Source organism: Saccopteryx leptura, chromosome 3 (assembly GCF_036850995.1).
Source record: "Saccopteryx leptura isolate mSacLep1 chromosome 3, mSacLep1_pri_phased_curated, whole genome shotgun sequence".
NCBI lineage: Eukaryota > Metazoa > Chordata > Mammalia > Chiroptera > Emballonuridae > Saccopteryx > Saccopteryx leptura.
In genome coordinates, this window is record NC_089505.1 from 133,668,184 (window position 1) to 133,682,267 (window position 14,084).

Genomic DNA, 14,084 nt, shown 5'->3' on the forward strand with positions numbered 1-14,084 from the left:
TGCTTTACTAGGCAAACCCTCCCAGATAACATCTGCAGAATGCAGGAGAGTGGGACCTGGTGACTTACTTCACAACCCTGAGAGCCAGTTCAAGGAGCTATCTGGCCTCAGGTTGCTCTTAATTGCTCCCCAATACTGACTCAGGCATGTCTTTCTATGCTCCCATGCTCTTCACTGCTGTCACCTCCCTGGTCTCTCTGCTTCAAATGCTTGGGTTGAGGTATGGCAACAAGTCCCATCTCCTTATGCCCTTAGCATAACTGAAAGAGTGCCACGGGTAAAGATTTGAAGGAGATTGTGTTAAATGCAGGGAAGGTAAGGGACACATTTACTTCTTTCTTGATAGACTGGTGTGAAGAGTTAGGCTTTTGTTAGGACCCCTGCAGGGTAATTCCCCATCTCACAATAACCAGATAGGACATTCAAGACAGATACACAAACACATTAGCAGTTGCAGGGTGGGCGCGGTGGGCATTTTTTTAAAAAGCCACTTCCACCCTAAAGGTGTTAATTTCTCTCAGATTTCTTCTCCCTTTCCACAAGAGGGCGCTGGAGCCCGCGTTACTGTACTCTCTGCTTGGAAAACAGGATGCAGGGAAAGGCAGAAAAACTATCTGAGTGTGTTCCAGACGGTGGCGCCAGCTGTGCCAGCTTCAGGTTCAGGCACTCTGTGTGCCTCTAGATTCAGTCACTTATAGGGGGGTTATAAACTCCATCCGGGCACCCAGCAGCTCGGGGGGCCGAGCCCACCTTTGAGAGAAGCACTGGCCAGCTTGCAGGGTGTACTACAGAAGGTGACTTGTGTGGGGACCAGGCTGTGTGAGAACGGGTCGAGGAGCTCGGGACCTTTCGGTCCGGAGTCAAGAATATTGGAGGATGATGCGAACTGCCTCGTCATTTATGAGGGCTTTTGTTTGGCTATTTTTTTGTGTGTTCTAGCAGCAGAACTATGTGGGACCTATAAATAATATTTATCAAGACAGAGATTTCATCGTGACATATGAAGAACTTTGCACATGTAGAAGGCGGTGTGGTGTAAGCGGTGAGAGCGTGGGCTGTGAAGGAAGCCCGGCGTTTGCCCTCTGACCTGCTCTCACTCGGACCAGTCACATAATCTTTCTTAGCCTCCATCCTCTTGTCTGTAGACTGGGCATAATGATATCAACCTTATAGATTGTTGTGCAGAGTCAAAAATTTGAATAAAGTGCCAGTATTGTGCCTAGCATTTTCTCTTTCTTTCTTTCTTTCTTTCTTTCTTTCTTTCTTTCTTTCTTTCTTTCTTTCTTTCTTTCTTTCTTTCTTTCTTTCTTTCTTTCTCTTTCTTCTTTCTTTTTTTCTTTCTTTTCTTTTCTTTTTCTTTCTTTCCTTTTCTTTCTTTCTTCTCCCTCTTTCTTTTTGTTCCTTTTCTTTCTCTTTTTCCTCCCTCCCTTCCTTCCTTCCTCCCTTCCTTCCTTCCTTCCTTCCTTCCTTCCTTCCTTCCTTCCTTCCTTCCTTCCTTCCTTCCTTCCCTCCCTCCCTCCCTCCCTTCCTTTCTTCCTTTCTTCCTTTCTTCCTTTCTCTGTCTTTCCCTTCCTCCCTTCCTTCCTTCCTTCCTTTCTTCCTTTCTCTCTCTCTCTCTCTCTCTCTCTCTCTCTCTCTCTTTCTTTTTAAGAATCTATTTATTGATTTTAGAGAGAGGAGACAGAAAGAGAGAGAAAGGTGAGGGGTGGGAGGAACGAAAAGCATGAACTCATAGTTACTTCCCGTATGTGCCTTGACCAGACAAGCCCAGGGTTTTGAACTGGCAACCTCAGTGTTCTAGGTCATCATTTTATCCATTGCACCACCACAGGTCAAGCTAGATTGTTGTTGTTGTTGTTTTTCAAAAGTTCAATTAAAAAACATGATTGTAGTAGTTAACCTCAAATGCTTTATTTTGTGAAAGGCAATCTGCCGTCTCCAACCTGATATCTCTAAGCCCCCCAACAACCCTATGAGGTGACCGTTTCCTATTCTGATTTTACAACGGAGGCAAACGGGGTTCAGAGAGGGTAAGAGATTTGCCCTGGGGCTCAGACTGTGCAGTCGCGATGCTGAAATCCTAAGGCAGGCCTGTCTGTCTCAGAGGCTTGTGAGCTGCGCTCCTGCCTGTCTGTATCAACGTGGGGTCTTCACCCAGCGGGCCCCAGGGGCTGGTGAGCTGCTGGCGGGTTTATCTATCACACACAATGACGCAGGAGCACATATGTTGTTCTGGCAAAGGCAAGGCGCGGTTTCCAACGTGGGTCGAAGCCGTGGATGAATAATCTGGGGAGAGGGCTCAACAGAAGGGGCAAAAGGAGGCCAGAGCCACATCAATTCCCCTGCCCCCAGCAGGGGCAGCAGAAGGTGCAGCTGGCGGTGCCCCAGAGTGGAGCCGCCAGCCCAATCATCGTGCTGCTCGGTTTTGCACAGCTTTTCTGCTCCATTCTTTCTCATTTTTGACACTTGTGATTATTACCAATCCTGGTGGCGCTGATGCACGGGAGTGCAATGGTTACCATGGCATGCTTAATAGCGAGAGCAGATGTTTGGCAGGCAAACTCCTTGCATTCTAAATGCACAAGGCGAAAGTCGGTGGAGGGCGTAATTGATTTGCTGACTGCAATGGGAAGCCAGCCCATGCTGGGCCAGGGCACCTTCTCACACTCTCTCTCTAACACAGCACATGGTCTCCTCATAAGCTGACCCCTTGTAGGCCCCTCTGGCCTTGCATGTTATCCATTCCCACCTGCTCTCTCCTCTTCTGCTCTGCTCCACACCTGCAGCCTCCCAAACAAGCTACGGCTCTCTCCTGCCTGGGTCTTCGCACCGGCTATGGCCTCTATCCAGAGCCCCATCCTCTGCGGTGTGGGCAGTGCTCACACATCCCATAATTCTCAGCAAGGCCTCCCTCTCCAGCATGCCTTCTTGAAGTCCGAGTTGGCAGGACCACACGATGCATATCCTTTCGTAGAATTTACTGTTGTGCTGTAATTGCTTGTTTAATTGTTTATCTTCCCAATAGAAGGTGGATTTCTTGAGTGCAGAGACCATGATACTTATGGGTATAATTTTGACTATAATTTGTATAAAAATTACATGAAATAAATTATCCATCTTTTAACAGTAGTATCACTTTCTTTGTAAAATATCTCACAAGTGGCCAGGAGAGCAGGTGCCCATGACCTCCCTCCAAACAGAATTATTCTTCTCTGAGTGCAAGGGCCACATTCCTACCTCTGAGCCCCTGTTTGCAGCATCACCTCCATCTAGAAACCTGGTGTCTTTCTCTCATTCATCTCCACCTTTTCAAATTCTGTTCATCAACTGGGGCAGCTCTTAGGTGCCATGTAACCTTCTCTCATATACCGTCACCCAAGCAAAACTGATCACTTCTAATCACAAGCCCCTTCCCTAACACCCCCGCTTCTTCTGCACCCTTAACCCCGCAGCATGCTGTCTGCGGCTCCTTCGAGACCCTTGATTTTCCAAGACACAGCCAAGGGGAGAAGCCAGGCTTTGGCCTGAAGCCGACGTTTATGTCCCGAGTCTGCCATTTACTTGTTATGTGTGACTTTGGACATCTTAAATGACCTCTTAGCTTCATTTCACCCATTACTGAAATGGGTGTAATCACACTTACGCTACTGGGAGGCTGTGTGGGTGAAATGCGATACTGAAGAAAAACATGTAGCCCAGTGCATACAACATAGCAAAAAGTCATTGAGCACTTGCTATTATTAAGTCAGTATTGATATATTTTCTAGACGCCACTAAGGAGACTGTGCCCTCCTTGAAGTCAGTGCCATAATGCCTGTGGACCCCCAGCCGTGTCCCAGCTCCCAGCTGCTGTCACTGACGATGGGGAGAGTGAAGGAAACGTGCCCTCCCTGGTGGGCCCACTGCCTTGTCTGTATGTTGGGATTATGAGATCATGGGGAGCATTATATTTTGAGTACTTTTTAAACTGTAAAGTTCAAAATCATTTTGAGTCCACGTAAAGGGGCTAGCATGAGAGGAAAGGCCTGGAGCGAAGGCACAGCCATTTCTGCTTCACTTTGAAGACGCTGAGCTGAGGCTAGTTTGCAGTGGATTACTGCGCTGGTGACATGAGTGTTTCATATTCACTGTGCCCATGTGTTCTGAGCCAAGTAGAGGAAGAGGCACATAAGGGAGGTGTGTGTGCTGATGTGCGTGTATGTTTGGGGGAAGGGAATGGCAGATAGAAGGTTTTCAGGGACAGAACAACTTAAAATTTACCTGGCAAAGAAGAACACACTTTGGTTTTGACATTATTTTCAAATAATCACAACTCATAGTAAAGAAACGACCAGTGTTGTGACTGTGACCAAGATATTAAATTACTAAAGACTGAGAAATTTTTTACCAAGTGGTTTGATGAAGGATATTGATGAAAGTAAACATTTGTGAGGTCGCTGAGCCGACCCCAACCAGGTGAGAACGGTAGATCTGAGGGAGCTTTATCATTTCAGTTTTACTGAAGTGCTCATGGATTTTTTGCTATCTTAATAAAAATTCATAATTAAAAAAATATGTTTCAAAAGATATATAACTGTGACTGATATTTCTCAAATTATAAAATAAGTTTTTATATCCCATTTGCAACAGTTATAATTTCCACCTCTTTGAAAAGTTATGCCGTCCCTCCCTACCAACCCAATGCTCCCTCAATTCGGTGCTTCTGACCATGAACTTCAGGCAATTTCCAGTGTGGTACAGGCTAGAGTTAGCATGTCCTCACTTCCTCACATCAGTCAGTCATGTGAGCACTGTGAATGAAGTCTCCGAATTACTGTTTCTTTATACCAGGGGTAGTCAACCTTTTCATACCTACCACCCACTTTTGTATCTCTGTTAGTAGTAAAATTTTCTAACCTCCCACCGGTTCCACAGTAATGGTGATTTATAGAGTAGGAAAGTAACTTTACTTTATAAAATTTATAAAACAGAGTTACAGCAAGTTAAAGCATATAATAATAATTACTTAACAAGTACTTTGTGTCGGATCTTCGCTAAGTTTGGCAGAATAAATCTTTATAAAACAACTTACTATAGTTAAATCTATCTTTTTATTTATACTTTGGTTGCTCCGCTACCACCCACTAGTAAAGCTGGAATGCCCACTAGTGGGCGGTAGGGACCAGGTTGACTACCCCTGCTTTATACTATCAGGGCTCTGGCTCCCGGCCTGGGATGTTAGCTGAGGTTTGGAGACCTGGAGTCTAAATCCAGGTTTGTGAGTAACTCTGAGGTTTGGAGACCTGGAGTCTAAATCCAGGTTTGTGAGTAACTTGTAATACTGGGAATGTATTTTCAAACTTCTCATTGGGAGAACACCAGGGTTGGACTCCATCATTTTCTGTGTCTATTCAGAGGATCAGATAATTTTTTTTTTTACTCTGTTGATATGGTGAATTGTATGGATTGACTTCTGATTGTGGAACCAGCCTTGCATTCCTGAGATAAACATCACTTGGTATTATACTTTTAATGTATTGTTAGATCTAATATGCTTGTATTTTTAAGGATTTTGAGATTATGTTCATGAAGGACATTGGTCAGTAAATTTCTTTGCTTGTAATGTCTTTGGTTTAGGTTATCTGGATAATCTCAAAGAAGAATTGAACAATGTTCCTTCCTCTTCTCTGTTCTGGAAGAGTTTGCATAGAATTGATGTTATTTCTTCCTTAAGTGTTTAGTGGACTTTTCAAGTAGAAGCATCACTTGGAAGTTTTTCATATTCTAAGCAGCCCAGGACACCCAGGGGTCCTTCCTGGGGCAAGTTTGGAGGGTGTCCCGCCTCAGGCCCTTGAGAAACTCTTTCTGATTAGAGGAACAGGGGAACTTTTCACTCCAAACCACATGGAAGGCTCCTCTTCCCTGGTCACTTCTGGTGTCACCTCTCCCACTCGTAGGTCGCAGTTTTCCCGGAATCGTGTGGAGTCTTTAGGAGACAGTGTGATATTACAAGAAAAGCTCACATTCTTGGCTCTAGCACACAGCAGGTCTATGACCTCAGGCCCACCTTCCTGAACCTCTGTGAGTCTCAGTTCTGCATCTGTATCCGGGCATGGTGAATTTTTAGCTCAGGAGGCTATTGTGAGGATTGAAGACATAATAGTTAAAAATGTCAAATATAGTAGATTTTCAATAAACACTAGCTTTCTGAGGAAATAGAAACACCTGTCCCATTTTACTCTGGCCATGGGACCCAACTGGGTAAAATGCCTATTTGCTCACCTCTGAATCTGGAATAGTTTTTCTAAAGGGAGACAGAAATGTAAAGATAGAGCTCTTTTTAGTTATTATTATTTTATTTTTGCCATCTGTTCAACGAGACAAACGAGTTTACCTTGAAAATGGTCACATTACAAAGTGATTGCTGGATGGGAACAATTTGTTATAATGCTCTGATTTTGCTGCTTCCTTCCCAGTGGAGAGAATGCCCTCTTTTGTTACTTAGGCTCCAGAGCGTTGCTTCCTAATGGGAACTGGAGAACAGGCAGCTATTCAAATTCTAACTAGAGCCTAGAATGATGGTTCCTTTTGATTGAAAAAAAAAAAAAAGTCATGAGTCAGCTGCTTAGGAAAATGCTTTGCTGATGATATTAGTACATAGAAGCAATCTCATCAGTCTGGGAAGCGCATTTTCAAGAGGCAAGATTGGCAGGGCAGAAAGGACAGCATATTAATGAAACTGTCAGGGGTGTGGATGATGATGCTGTTTCAGTTCTGGGCAGTAGAGGGCGCTGTTGTCTCCTAATCCTGAACTAGAGATTTGGCAAGAAGGTGATTTAGGGAGTTTGGAAGAAACTGGCTTCTTCTTGGCTGTTGTCAAGTTCCATGATTGGTTTAGTACAATTGCATTTGGTTGGCTTTTAGTCTTCACTAGGAAGAACCAAAAGGGCAAAGAAGAGTTAGTTACAATATTAGCTAGCACTGTATAAAACTTGCTATGAGCCAGGCACTGTTCTAAGTACTTGATGTATAAACTCATTAAATTCTCACAACAGCAGTGTAAGATAGGTAATAATACTACTATGTCCATTTTTGAGGACACTAAGACACAGAGATGTGAAGTAACTTCCCTAAGGTTACACAGCTAATAATTGTTTGTATTCTTAAACATTATTAGGAAAATGCCTTGCTGATATTCACACTTTTTATCCCTTTTGATCGTGCAAACAGTTTTATATGGTAAGTCTATTTTTTCATTTTATTACCATTATTTTAGAAGAGAAAAATCTGAGACACACACAGAGATAGACTGAGAGAGAATGAACTTCACAAATTTAGTCCTGAAGTGATCTAAAATTATTTTTTTGTGTGTGTGTGACGGAGACACAGAGAGAGACAGAGAGATGAACAGATAGGGACAGGCAGATAGGAAGAGAGAACGATGAGAAGCACCTTAGTCATTCATTGATTGCTTTCTCATATGTGCCTTGACCAGGGGGCTACAGCAGAGCGAGTGACCCCTTGCTCAAGCCAGCAACGTTGGGCTCAAGCCAGTGACCATGGGGTCATGTCTATAATCCCACACTCAAGCTGGTGAGCTCGCTCTCAAGCCAGCGACCTCGGGGTTTTGAACCCGAGTCATCTGCCTCCCAGAGTTTGATGCTCTATCTACCGCACCACAGCCTGGTCAGGCAATCCTGCAGTGTTCTAAAAATACTTTCAGTGCTAATAAATCTCGGCTTTATATGATTGGCTAATAATACAGAGAAAGTGTTGGAAAGCAGGACTCAGTCAAAAGTCTGACTCCTAGTCCAGTGCTTTTCATTTCCACTGTGTCCTACACACTTCCCTCCCCTGTGCCAGACTCTGTGGGGTGAAGGGTCAAGAGATGGAAAAGCCTCGTCTCTGGGCTGCCAGTGCCCTGGGTACCCTGACTTCTCCCCTACTTGATACTCTCAACCACTGGACCTGAAAACACGGGATGCAATTTTAGCGCTCTCACTTGGTAGCCTGGTGACCTTGAGACTGTCTCTCTGTTCAATCTGTAGAACTATGCTTCCAGGAGGCAGGACTGAAAGGCAGGAGAAGCAGAAATATCATTTCACTGCTGGACAGGGAAAAGGCAAGAAGGCAAGTCCTTGCTCCTATGAGGTTTACTTTAGCAAAACAGGTGTTTGGACCATATAAGATCAAAGGTCTTTAGGGCTGACATTTTAAAAAACAAATTAAGATAAAACCTCAAATCTGTTACTAAATCTTGATCTGATGGCAGAGGACCTCAAACCAAAGGATGACTTTAAGGCACAGGTTTTTTTGTTTTGTTTTGTTTTAATTATTTTTAAGTTTTAAGTGAGAAGAGGGGAGATAAAGAGACAGACTCCTGCATGTGCCCCAAGCAGGATCCACTTGGCAACCCTGCCTGGGGCTGATTTTAAAATCAACCAAACTATCCTTAGCATCTGAGACCAATGCTTGAACCAATCAGCCACTGGCTGTGGGAGGAGAAGAGAGAGAGAGAAAGGGGAAAGGGAGGGAGAGAGAAGCAGATGGTCGCTTCTTATGTGCACCCTGACCAGAGATTGAACCCAAGATGTCCTCATGCTGAGCCGATGCTCTATCCATTGAGCGAACTGGCAAAGTTTTATTAACATTTTAGGTTAGATAATTTCTTGTTGTGGGAAACTGTCTTATTAATTGTTGAATGGTTAGCAGCATCCCTGGCCTCAGCTCACTAGATACCAGTAACACCACAGCCTCCTTGACTTGTGACAACCAAGATAAAACATCTAATTATGGGAATGCGCACACTGTGGTAGACCAGAAGGACCAATGCTTTAGGTTGAAGACAATGATTATGGTGGTAATAATAACATTAAATACTACATTTTCTCACTGACAATTACTGGCTGTTATGTTCCAGGCCCTGTTATACACAGTCAAGTGTATTCTTATTCCATCTTCACAACTACCTTATGAATTTGGTATTGTTAAATTCATTTTATGGAGGAGGAAAATGAGGCACAGAGAGATTAAATAACTTGATCAAGTCCTGACCAGGTGGTGGTGCAGTGGATAGAGCATTGGACTGGGATGCAGAGGACTCAGGTTCGAAACCCCAAGCTCGCCGGCTTGAGCAAGGGGTCACTGGCTCTGCTATAGCTCCCCTGTCAAGGCACATATGAGAAAGCAATCAATGAACAACTAAGGTGCTGCAACAAAGAATTAATGCTTCTCATCTCTCATCTCTCTCCCTTCCTGCCTATTTGTCCCTATCTGTTTCTCTCTCTGTCTCTGAAAAAAAAAAAAAAATATATATATATATATTTTTAAACAAAACCAACCTTTATTTCATTGGTGAAAATGTACTATACAAAAGGCTGAAAGTACTGGAGTATCTGCACATTCCCTGATCCCCTAATTTTTTTAGTTCATGGTGAAGTAAATTAATTACATCGCTAAGTAAACTATTTAATTCAGCTAATATATATTTATATGTATATATAATTTTGTAGCCAGATTTTGTCAACGAAGGAAACATTGCATAGATTTGTAGCCTGACACTAGTTCCTTATCTTGCTGCAGGCAAGCATGTTGTTACAAGTAGGCACAGAAATGAAAATGTTGCCTAATATTTCCATGGAACTTTACCATTGACAAATTTACTACCTTCTCTATTCTTACATGCTTCTTATAGATGTTCCTTTTCAGGCCTTGTGAGGTTTACTGAAGAAGCTGCATAAAGTAGACATCACTTTCCAGTTGAGGAGACCAAGGCTCAGACAGTTCAGTGTTTTGTCCTTGCCATTAAGATAATAACTTGGAAATCCAAAATCAAATTGAAGTTTCCTAGCTCATAGTCCATTTTTCTTTCTGAAACAGTGTAAGAACCTAAAATCAGATTACTGTTACTTTATGATAAATATGACAGGGGTTTTGAAAGAAACAAAATCACAATCCTTTGGTCAATGTACGTTTTATTCAAAAAGCATGGTGCTCATTTGCTTCTCTGGGGTTGTAGGAAGAGTCTGAGGTTTGGAATTAGTCTTAGCTTTCATGTTTGGAAATTATATGCTCTTAGGCAAGTTTTCAAGCCCATTTGGCCCTCAGTTTCCCCACTTGTCATATGGACACAGTCACATCTACACGTGGGTTGTTGCAATGGTACCGTGCCTGGAAGGATGTCGTGTGCATCGTGAGGGCTAAATCAGTGTGACTTTTCTCTCTTCTTTCTGTCTGGCGTGTGCTTTTTGATCCTCTTCCAGATCTCTAAAACTGTCTTCTGACACTGCAACTAATCACAGTGGAAACTAATCTTTATCACTAATGCACAATCCATCTGGGAGAAAGTCATTCCTTCCTAAATCAGAACTAATCAACGGGGCCTCAAGACCCAGCTCTGTCCTCCATGAGCTCGTAGGAGCAGATGGAAAATGGGCTGGGCAGATGGAAAAACCCCATTTTCCAACAGGAATTATTTATTTGTGAAGTTGGAGCCACATGGAATGAATATTTTGAATTAGGAGGATGAAATATTGTAAGATTCACAACAGGGCCATGAAATTAACTAATGCACTGCGCCTACCAGCGTCACTGTGAGGCAGGGAGTAAGAATAATAATGGGGCTTTTAAAAAATGGTCCAAACACATACATTATTTACTTGTGTGTGTATGTCAGTGTCAATGACTCCCTGAAGCTGTTCTGCTGAAGGCATTATCGCTCACGCCCTTCCTAAGAAAGGCTGTTCTCACTGCAAGGTGCTTTTTCTTTATGATCACGTTAGTGCAGAACATGAACATTATAAAATACCTAGCTACCATCTTATGAGACCTCTCTAATGTTACACACTGTGTGTGGTGTTTTCCATATCTTGTATGCAGCCCTTACGATGATCCTGCAAAGGAGGTACTTTAAAAGCTTACTTTACAAATGAAGAACCTGAAACTCAATGATATTAAGTGATTTACCTAAGTCATACAATAGTCCATAAGAGGTTTTCCTGCTTCTGTTCTCGCATCTCAGACCTTTCTTCCAAATGGCCCCCAGCAATCTGAACATTCATCCAATCACATCACAGCCCTTTGCCCCCTGTATGGAGTCTTAGCAGGGCATTGAGAGCCTTCAAGATCTCACCCTACCTTCCCCAGCTTCCTTCACCTTCACATCATGCTTCAGATGTGGGCAACCATAGTTCCCAGCACCCAGAACAAAGCCTGGCTTCATGTCTCAGAGGCTTTGCTCATCTTCATTGGTCTATTTGAAAAACTCAGCCTTGCCACTCAAGTACCCCACTCCCAGCTCCATTTTGACCAATTGCTTCTCCTGTGCCAGGATCAGCCCAGTAATAAATATTCTAGGAAACCTAGCCTGACAACAAGGATGCTCCTATCACTGGGCTGAGCTGTGTGCCCCTGTGTGGTGACCGAGTATGTCTGACTTTCCTCTTATGTAGCACTTAGACTCTGTTGTACTCAGCAGCTTTAGTGTCTGCCTTCACTAGCTGATTCTGAGTCCTGCTTTACTCACCTCTGGGTGCCTGCTACCCAGCACAGTTCCACACGTAGAGGGGTGTTCGTTAAACTGATGAATGAGTAAAAGAATGATCTGATGGATAAGAATGACAAGTGCTTTCTGCTAAAACTAAAGCCTGTGGTATTCATGATGGCCTCAGAAAACAAACAACTGAGTCATTCATATGGGTGTAAGTTCCCAATGCCTCATCAGGATCCAGAGAGGGCTGAGGGGAACCACAGCACTGGCAAGTGGCCTTCTCCGGGTGAGGAGGACTGAGCCGGGGGAGAGGTAGATGGAAAGTAGGCATGTATTTTCTGACCTGACTGGTCTCAGGGAGGGCAACTACCTACAATCCAATTCCAGACAAGATAGTGTTGGAAGAAAGGCTAAGTTAGTCACTGGCATTTGAATAAGACCGTTATCTAGAAAGTTTGGAAAGAATCTTAGACAATCTATTCAAACTGTTTACTGAGGCCCGGCCATAGAATGTGCTCAGTAAATACTTTTAAATTAGAAAAAAAGAGAGCGAGTGAGAGAGAGAGAACTATAAAGGGTTGAGCTCCTCTCTTCCCTTCCTAGATGCAAGAGGCCCAGGGTAACTAGAAGTGCTAGAAAGAAGCAACCCAGGCCTTTACTGGCTTCTGGAAGTGACCCAGGGTGGACTGGAGCTGGAAAGGCTCTGTTCTAATGATCTGACTTTGGGCGATGGGCACACAATACAATCAACAGTCCAAATGCTGTAGAAATGTTTACTTGAAACCTATGTACTCTTATTAATCAATGTCACCCCATTAAATTTAATTTTCTAATATAAAATTAAAAAGTCATGACCCTACCTGCCACTGTTTGGCTGAGGCTTTGAGTCTCATAGTTCCCACCTCGGAGGGCTATCATGAGTAATGTGTAAGATCACACAGCCTGGCGCAGAGCATGTGTTTAAGGAACATTCTTTCCCATCCCTGGGCTCCATGAGCCTTGGCACAAGGCAGCAAGAACCCCTAGCCGCACTGGAATGTGGGGTCACAGTTCTCTGCACCCTGGCAGTCGGCTCTCAGAATGGGGCAGACTTGCTATGGCAGCTGGATAATAAGCCAGAATGGAGTAGAACTGGCAGGTCTGGCAAGAAATGGTCACTAAGAACTGTGCTGAGGGAAGGCATGTCTTCCTCTCTATCTCCAACTCCTGCTCTACCTTTGGCAAAGTCCAGAACTTTTCTAAGTCTCAGCGTCCTCATCTGCAAGATGGTCACCATGCTTCTGGTGGCCCACTGCACCCCTGCCTGTCCTCTGGTGCTGTTCTGAGGCTAGTGGACAAACATGAAAACGTGCCCTAGGCAGTGCATCACAGTTGACCTGGGAAGAAGTGAATTCCTTCAGGAGATGGGGGAATAATGAGCCACAAAAGCTCCTTTCAGAGGCAGGTTATAGATTGGATCTCAGGCTCCGGAAGTTCCAACTGTGCACAGGACTCTCTCGTAGGTCTGCCTGAGAAATAGAGGAGTCCAGTGAGACTGACCCTTGTAAACCTCAAGTCAACTGAAGACAATGATGTGACTACAAGTGTGGTTGTTACAAAAGATCAGAGGAGACAAATCCAATCTAGAGGTGTTGGCACTTTCTCTTTTTCTGCCATTGAGATAAGGTGGCCGAGACGTGACAAACTCTCAGATTCTTGGTAACTTAAAATGTTTTGTCATTCACAGTTTCCTCGACATGGAGTAAACACTCATCTTTCCCATCGCTGACAGATTTTCATCCACCTTGAATGCTTCTGAGGACAAGAACACTACCAACTTTCTAGAGCAGTCCACTTTGTTGTTCATCCGTTGTTATTGTTAGTGTGTCTTTTTTCAGGCTGGACTGACATTGATCTCCTTATACTTCCTCACCCCCCCCCCCCACTCAGACCTAAAGAGAAGCAGAATACCTCTCCTACCCACCTTTCTGTTCCTCCAGTCTTTTTCCAACATGTTGATCATGAGGGCAGGTGGTGCCATGGCTGAGTAAGGAGTGGGAAGGTTGGTAACCAAGGTCAGTGCTGTGGGAATAATCTGAGGTTAAGATGGGTTATATGGGATGGGCTGTTTATTTAGAGACACCTTCATAGGAAGTTGGAAATGGAGAGTGTAGGTCAGGGTTTGGTTACATAATAAGGGACACATGATTTTGATCTTGTAGAATGAAAAAGAATGTAACAATTGAGAGTAAGTAAAGATGGTATTGCAAGAAGAGAAAATTGCATGTGCAGAGGCAAAAAGAAAAAGTTATAAACATGCGCAATATCCTTAGGAAGCAGTTAGTTGTCCATGTGGCTGAAATAAAGATGGGGAAATAGAGGCAAATGAGGCAGGAGAGATGGGCAGTGAGACAAAGTCATGCAGTGAGATGATGACTTCTAGCCAGTAATTAGCCAACCTCCAGTTGGTCTCATTTGGTGGGTAATGGGCAGCCGTTTAGTCATTATGCAGTTTTCTGACACTTTTTTCACTTGTGCAAAAATATTTATTTGATATGCTCTACAGAGCCCTGATGCTTAGGCAGCACAGGGCCCGGGACATAGTAAGTGCCTTATATGTATTTGCCAAATAAATAAA